Source organism: Erythrolamprus reginae, chromosome 2, assembly GCF_031021105.1.
Source record: "Erythrolamprus reginae isolate rEryReg1 chromosome 2, rEryReg1.hap1, whole genome shotgun sequence".
NCBI lineage: Eukaryota > Metazoa > Chordata > Lepidosauria > Squamata > Dipsadidae > Erythrolamprus > Erythrolamprus reginae.
The window spans coordinates 47,829,618-47,838,405 of NC_091951.1; the positions used below are offsets into that span (position 1 = coordinate 47,829,618).

At 35.4% G+C, this 8,788-nt stretch overlaps 1 pseudogene; it reads right to left on the bottom strand.

The window, feature by feature from the left end:
- The window catches only part of LOC139159400 (zinc finger protein 208-like), a 115,036-nt pseudogene that overhangs the window by 14,409 nt on the left and 91,839 nt on the right, over positions 1–8,788 (bottom strand).

Genomic DNA, 8,788 nt, shown 5'->3' on the forward strand with positions numbered 1-8,788 from the left:
TATAAGTCTGATTAGTAATTCCTAATAAATAAAATTCCGGGGTGTTATCTATGTCATATTTTAATATTTCTTTTAATATCTTCTCAATCATCTTCCAATAAATTTTAGCTTTACCACATGTCCACCATTGATGGTAATAAGTTCCTATATCTTTCTTGCATTTCCAACACAGTGGGGATGTTTTAGGAAACATTTTTGCTATCCTGTTTGGTGGAAGGTGCCATCTATAAAACATTTTAATTTGGTTTTCTTTTAATGAAACTGACTTGGTCATTTTCCAATTATTAATCCAGACTTTTTCCCAAGTATCTATATCTATTTCCTTACCTATATTTCTGCACCATCTTATCATGGTATCTTTTAGAGTCAACTCTATATTTTTGTGAGCGATAAGAAATTTATATATTTTCCCTATCATTTTTACTGAATTATTAATAATTAAATGACTTAGCAAATTCTTACTTTTATTAAAAGTGTAAAGAGTTATATCCTTCTGGTATCTGGATCGAATCTGGGCATAATGCCACCAATCTATTATTATCCCTTCTTCTTGTAGTTTATTCCTAGGCTTTAGCTTCATCTGATCATTTAATAATTCTTTATATCTATAAAATATTTTCGTGTCTTTTATAGATTTTGGATGTGTTATTGCTTCTAGGGGGGCTATCCATTCTGGAACATTTAAGAAGTGATTTTTCTTTATGTCCTTCCAAACCTCTAGTAAATACTTCCTTAATGTGTGTCTTTTAAAATATGAGTGATTTTTTTCCTTGTCATACCATATAAATGCATGCCAACCCAGCATAAGATCATGTCCTTCTAAATTTAATATTCTTTTATTCTCTAGGGTTATCCAATCTTTAATCCATGTTAAGGCGGCGGCCTGGTAATATAATTTCCAGTTTGGAAGACCAAATCCTCCTCTTTCTTTAATGTCTTCCAAACAGTTTATTTTTATCCTTGCTTTTTTCCCTTGCCATATAAATTTTTTAACTAAGTTTGTCAAAGTTTTAAAAAAAGTTCCCCCTGGATTTATTGGAATTACCTGAAAGAGAAATAAAACCTTAGGCAGAATATTCATCTTGATTGTGGCAATTCTTCCTAGAAATGATATTTTCAGGTTATTCCATGTTTCTAAATCTTTTTTAATTTCTGATAATAATTTTATGTAATTATCATTTTTTAATGTTATTGTTTTCGCTGTTAAATTTATTCCTAAATATTTTACTTTCTTTACGGTTTTTATTCCAGAAATATTTTCTAATTTAGTTTCTTGTATTTTATTCATATTTTTAGTTAAAAAAGAAGTTTTGCTTTTATTTATCTTTAAACCTGCTACCTTTCCGTATTGTTCAATAGTTTGCAATAAAGAAGGAACAGTTGTTATCGGTTCTTCAATTATAAACGTTAAGTCATCTGCAAAAGCTTGGAGTTTGTAAGTTTCATCTCCTATAGTTAAACCTTTTATTTCGGAATCCGCTCTTATTTTAATTAATAAAGTTTCAAGTGTCATAATAAATAACAATGGTGATATAGGACATCCTTGACGAACTCCCTTATTTATATCAAGTGCTTGTAATTGATTATTATTTAATATTATCTTAGTCGTTTGTTTTGAGTATATAGTATCTATTAAATTAACAAATTTTGAGCCAAATCTCATTTTGTTTAATTGCATTTTTATAAATGTCCAGTTAACGTTGTCAAAGGCCTTTTGAGCATCTAAGAACATTAAGGATGCTGTCTTATCTGGGTGTTGTTCATAGTATTCTAATGTGTTTATTACTGTTCTAAGATTATTTTTAATTTGTCGCCCTGGTAGAAATCCATTTTGGTCTTGATGTATTATTCCATTTATAATTCTTTTAAGTCTATCTGCATAAATGGCAATAAATATTTTATAATCTACATTTAATAAAGATATGGGTCTATAATTTTTGATTTTTACTGGGTCAGTGCCGGATTTGTGTATTAAAGTTGTCAGCGATTCTGACCAAGATTTCGGAATTTTACCCTCAAGTCTACATAAATTAAAAGTTTCTAACATATAGTTTCTTACTATTTCATTGTCTATCTTATACCATTCTGCCGGTATAGCATCTGGACCAGTGGCCTTATTGTTTTTCTGTTTTTTAATTATAGTTAGGAGTTCTTCCATTGTTATTGGACCATCCAACATAGTCTGTTGATCTTCTGTTATTTGTGGTAATTTTGAAGCCTGTAAGTAATTAAAAACCTCATCTTCACTAACATTGTCTTTAGCATAAAGATCTTTGTAAAAATTATAAACAATATCCGCCTTTCCTTCTGTATCATATTTTATTGTACCATCTTTGTCTTCTAATTTTTTTATCAATTTGGATTGATTCTGCTTTCTAAGTTTATATGCTAACCATCTGCCTGGTTTATTTGCATGTTCAAAATAATGTTGTTTTGCTCTTTTAATTTTTTCAGTTATTTGATTTTGTTCTATAATTCTAATTTTATGTTTAATTACATTTATTTCTGTTTTAAAGTCTCTGTTCTTGGTGTGTTGCTGCGATGCAAATTCCAATTGTTTTAATTCATTTATTAATTGTACGTACTTTAATTTATTTTCCTTATTGTATTTTGCTGTATAAGATATTGTTAACCCTCTTATATAAGCTTTGAGTGTATCCCATATATTCTGTGGAGTGGTGTCTGGGGTTTTATTAATTTCAAGAAATATTTTTAATTCCTTTTCAATCCAATCCTTATATTTCTTATCATTTAGTATATTTCTATTCATCCGCCAAATATTCTGTTTGTTGTTCCTTCTTATATAAACCACTATTGGGTTGTGGTCAGCCCATGTATTAACATCTATCTCTACTTCCCTTATTTGTTCTGCAACCATTTTTGGTGTCCATACCATGTCTATTCTTGTCCAGATTTTGTGAGGATTAGAATAAAACGTAAATTGTCTTTTATGGGGGTATCTTTCCCTCCATATATCATTTAACAATAGTTCTGTTTTCATTTTTTGGAAAGTACTAGGTAATAGATTTCTTTTTGTTTTTTTCCTTTTATTATGACTCCCTCCCCCTGAATGGTCTAATTGCCTATTCACAATAGCATTAAAATCACCTATTATTAATACATTCTCAATAGCTAAATCTATTATTATTTGATGTAAATTTTTATAAAATGTCATTTGGTCTTCATTGGGAGCATAAATAGAAACAACCACTATAGGTCTAGGTTCAATATCAACTTGTACAATCAGTATTCTACCATCATTATCCTTATATATTTGTTTGGAATTTATAGAATTCTCTACATACATCACCACACCTCTTTTTTTTTGATCTGCTAATGCAGCATACATTTTTCCAATTTTGGGATTCAACAATAATTTTTGGTTATCTTTTTTGATATGTACTTCTTGTAATATTGCAATTTGAGCATTTTGATTTCTGATTTTAGAGAAGATTTGTTTCCTTTTCCTTGGTTCATTAAGTCCATTAACATTTACCGAAAAGATCTTTAGATCTTTAGTTGTTGTCATTTAGTAGGTTTTTTGGTTTCTCGCTGAGGCTGAACTCTTCTTATAGCACCTTGGTCCTGCTCTATTACTTGAGCAGTGGCCCCCAAAAGTTCTTCTTGTTGGATTGCTAGCATCTCCCCTGGTTGCTGTTGTGCTGGTTGTTGTTGAGCCTCTTGTTGTTTATCTGAAAAGTCCATGTGGCTAATGCCACTATTTTCAAAGAAATACCTAGCTTGTTCTACATTTTCCAGCTTGTATCTTGTAGAACGCCATGTCAGAGAAAGACCTTGTGGGATTAACCAACGATAGGTTATATTTTCTTTGATCAAAATTCTGGTAAGAAACTGGTAATCTCTTCTGCTCTCTCTGACACTTCTTGGGACTTGTTTTAATATTTTTATTTCCACTCCTTGATGTTGAAGTTTGGAGTTTCTTGCCCAGTGAAGTATGTCATCTCGCAAAGTTTTCCTGGTGAATTTGATATGAATCTCTCTTGGGAGATTGTGGCGACGGATGTAACTATTCGAAGTCCTGTAAACTTCATCAATTTCTTTCGCTAGCGCAGCAGGATCCTCCTGGAGTATTCCTCCAATCGTTTCCGCCATAGTCATTTTTAAATCTTCATCTTTTTCCTCTTTCATGTTCTGAAATCGTAGTCCATACGAAGCACGTTGCATCTCCAGCTGAATAATTGATTCATCATGTCTTCTGTGTCTTGCATCAGCTCTCCCTTCAAGATAATCAATTCTTTTTGCATTTTTGTCGGATTTCTCTTCAACCTTTTTCACTCGATCATCACTTTCTTGTAGTGTTTGTTGGATCACCTTTATCTGGTCTTTCACCTCGCCCATATCAGCTTTCAGTTGGGCCATCTCCTTTTTAAATTCTGCCAAGTCTGCTTTTATAGCTTCCCTTTGTTGTGTTGCATCCTCTTTTATAGCCTCTCTTTGTTGGGTAGCATTTTCTTGAGATTTAAAGATAAAGTCCTGCATATTGTTTAAAGTTTCTTGTAATGTTGCAAAATTGGGCTGCGTTGTTTTGTCTTTTTCTTTATCCTTGGAAGACATAGCTGACGGCTGGTGCGTCGGGGAAGGACGGGGGGACACTTGTGGAGAAGAGATTGTTGCTGTGGTTTGTTTTTTAACCGTTTTGACAACCGTTGAAGAAGTTGACATTGTCAAATTTGAATCCACTGTTTAAAATTCGAATTAATTTAAATCAATCTAAATTTGTATGTGGTGAAAGGGAGAAAATTTCTGTAAATTCCAAATCTATTCAATCTGTTTTATTAACAATTACCCTTAAATTATCACTATTCAGTTGTCAGAAGAAAAATAAAAAATTCAAAATTCAAAATCCAATATATGTTATTATTACTATTGCTGTTATTATTATAAAGACTAAGAAAAAAAAAATTTAAAAATATAATAACACAGAGAACAAAAGTAAAACCTTTAGAAATAAGAAACAAGTAAAGATTAAAAATAAGTGCTCTAATAAGAAAACAAAGTAAATAACAGCAAAGAAAGAATAATAACTATTTTAAAAAGGGAGATTCTAGGGAGGTAAAGAAAAAGGAGGAAAGGAGAAAAGACTTAATAAAGCAGTAAAAGGAGAGAGAGAAAAGGAAAAAGGGGGGGGAATATTTCAATTCAAATAATTAGAATAGAGCAGGGAACCAAGGTTTACTAACAATGCATAGTCTTCAGTTCAAACTTCTTTTACAGATAGAAATAAAAAAAGAAAAAAATCAGAAGGGGATCAAAAAAGGATTAATTAATCAAAGAAAAAACACAATGTATATAGTTGTAGTCTTCTTATAAATCAAGAAATTATAAATGAAGAATATGAATCCAGATGTCAGAAAATACTATTATACTTAATCCCGATTGCAGGTCTCAAGAAGAAAGTCAAATTAATAATTTTCTTGTGGTTAAAATGGAGTCTGTGTTCTTTTCCAAATCCAAGACAAAGGCAAAAAAAATAGATCTCAAAATGGAGTCAGGTTAGAAGTCAGAAGTTCATATGTCCAGACAGATGTGAAAAAGTTTTCAAAAAAATAATCCCAAGAAAAAGGCAATCAGCAAGTAATCCAAAGTAATCCAAAAGCAATCAGCAAGTAATCCAGTTAGGTTAATCCAAGGGTGAATATTCCAAAGGAAAGGTATCAGTTCCTTCTATTTCACTTTTATTTTCAAGTTGTTATATGATGTTATTATGTTGCAGAGACAACAGGGTGAAAAAAAAAAAGGCAACAAAGTTATATTCCTCCGCTGTTGAGATGTCAGCCCGGAACACAATGTTTTTAACAGACTATAATAAAAAAAATTTGCTCTTCATTGCTAATTTCTTTTAAGCATTGAAGTCTTCTAAATAGTCATTTCCAATTTAAACTCTTTTATTGAAGCATAAGGTAGAAAAAATGTTTTATAGATTTCAAAGTCCAAATACAAAATGGAAACAATGAAATGAAAAAAGTTAGTCTCGGCTGTTATTTGCGGATGAGACTCAAAGAGAAAAAAAAACCTTTCACTTTCGCCTCCTTAAAGAAAGCTTTCCCTTGAGGCTTTCGAACGATCAGATCTTCAAATTTTAATCTTGAAACAAAGAGGAAATTTTTTACCTTAAGACCTTTATCGAATGTATTCTTTTTCAGTAGGTTAAATGTAGAACTTTCACTTCAAAGATTTTCTCGGCTTCCCGCTGGGCGAGGGAAGAAAGCGCTGGCCGGTCCTCTTAAGCAAAGAGGATCGGTTCTCCCGTCTTCGAAGCTGCGGGGCGAACCGCTGCCTCCGGAGTCTCAGCGATGGCTCCTCGGGCAGAGGAGAGCCCCCTGTTCTGGGATTAATGATTTTTAATTGATTGAAAATAGAGAATATTTATAATTTCCCCTTTTTTTTCTTTTCTCAAATTTCTGTTTTTCTCTCGCTTTAATCTCCTTTTTTCTTTCTCTCGGGCTGCAGGATTGGGGTGGGGACTGATGGAGCCCTCGGGCCGATCAAGGCTGCCCCGCGGGCTTTCTCGAGCATCTGGATACACAGAGCACTGACACACGCCTGCTTTTCCTCAGCTGCCGCCATGCGCCCTATATCACTTGGCCATCGGAAGGCGTTTCTCGCGGGGTCCCTCCCGGCAGCGCCCTCATTTTGGATTCCCTTGGCGACTAGCTGCTCCCATCCAAACTGGGGGTGATGACTCTGATGCTGCTTATTTAAAAAAATGTGAGGAAAGGACATTTTAAACATTTTGTAATGAAGTGGGAAAAAACAACTGAGTTGCAGGAAACTCCTGAAAAGAAAATCCATGGATTTAATAAATTAAATCTAGAATTAACACAGATTTTTAACCAAATGTATCTCTGTATGGTGAATTATCTTATTCCTGCTCCTGTCACTCTCTCACCACAGTCCATGCACTTACATGACTTCATCCTTTCATGGATGTTCCTATGGGAAGAAAGACTACTAGATTGTCTGAAATCCTTTCTGCACGCCAAGGATTTGTATGGGTTTCTCTCTGTGTAGATCCTTTTATTACCAGCCAGTTGATTCCTGTAAGTAAAAGTCTTGCCATACTCTTTCCTGTTCTGTGGCTACTCCCTGTTCTGCTTGACAGCGGTTAAGCATCAAGGAAGACAAAAACACACACACAGACTGGAGATTTCTGAAAGGCAAAATATATTGCTTTACAAATTGACTGAGAGCTGCAATGATGGCAGAAGAATGTATTTTTATGAGAAAAAGGTCAGAGTTATCTACCAAGCAGATAACGAATGTCCCAAACCCGGGGAGGGGGGTGATTATTGACTCCCTTGGAGAGGGTCTACAAGTTGGGCGTCCTGCTGGATCCATAGCTAACATGAAAGCACCATGTTTCGGTTGTGGTGAGGAGGGCATTTGCCCAGGTTCACCTGGTGCACCAGTTGCGGCCCTATTTGGACAGGGAGTCACTGCTCACAGTCACTCATGCCCTCATCACCTCGAGGTTCGACTACTGGGTAGTAGCCTAATCCTGATTATATGAACCTTAACCCGGGTGGGGAACTGTAGGAAAAGTTAGTACTGGTTGAACTACAGTACGTAACCAACATGACTGTGACAATAAATTGGAGCTTGGAAGAAGGCCAAGGTCTAGACTCTGATTTATATCTCAGATGTTATTTGGAAGGCTTACACTGCTTATTAAAAAATGTCAGAAGAAGGACATTTTAAACACTTTGTATGTAATGAAGTGGGAAGAAACAAATGAGTGGCAGGAAACTCTTGAAAAGAAAATCCCAGGATTTAACAAATTAAATCTAGAATTAACATAGATTCATAACCAAATGTATCTCTGTACGGGGAATTACATCATTTGTGCTCCTGTCGCTCTCTCTCCACAGTCCATGCACTTACATGACTTCATCCTTTTATGGATGTTCCTATGGGAAGTAAGGCTACTAGTTTGTCTGAAATCCTTTCTGCACGCCAAGGATTTGTATGGGTTTCTCTCTGTGTAGATCCTTTTATTACCAGCCAGTTGATTCCTGTAAGTAAAAGTCTTGCCATCCTCTCTGCTGTCATATGGCTACTCCCTGTTCTGCCTGACTCGGAGCAGCTTAATGACCAAAAGTTCAGCATTATCTGCCAAGCCAATAACGAATGACCCAAACAGCAGAAGGTTTGTAAAGAATGCCTCCAAACTGAGCTGCAGCCAAGGAATTCACTCTATTGTTCAATAGCTACAGTCTTTCAGAACAAAGGTGTCCCAAAACTGGGCTGTTTTCCATGGATGCAACATGTTGGTTTAGAGAGGGAAACCCAGATCCGTTTCATTGTCTTTTAAACCACAAATGAAAATTCCTGCAAAAGGTTCTCCCACAAAGACTCCCCTTTTACGCCTGCTCCAGGATTCCCCAATTACTACCAGCTGTGATTAAGATCTTCTGCATCTGCGCAGCTGCTCATGTTGTCCCATAATCCTGTGCACTCAGACATGGAGAATGGGGCCATTGACCACCCTCTCCTCATCTGACCCAGATGAGGCTCTAACTGGGGGTTCCACAGACACTGCAGGGGCCTCCACCTCTACCTCTCCAGCACCTTCAGCTTCCATCTCTCCTTCCCCTCACCATCTGAACCCTACGAGAGCCACACAGGTCTCTGATGCTCCGACGGACACGGCTCATTGGGGTCAAAATCTGTTATCAGAGGAGCTGGCCATGAGCCAACCACAACACTCTCCTGTGTGGATCCTTCTATGAGAAGTAAGATAACTGTTGGAACTAAAACCCTTTCCATA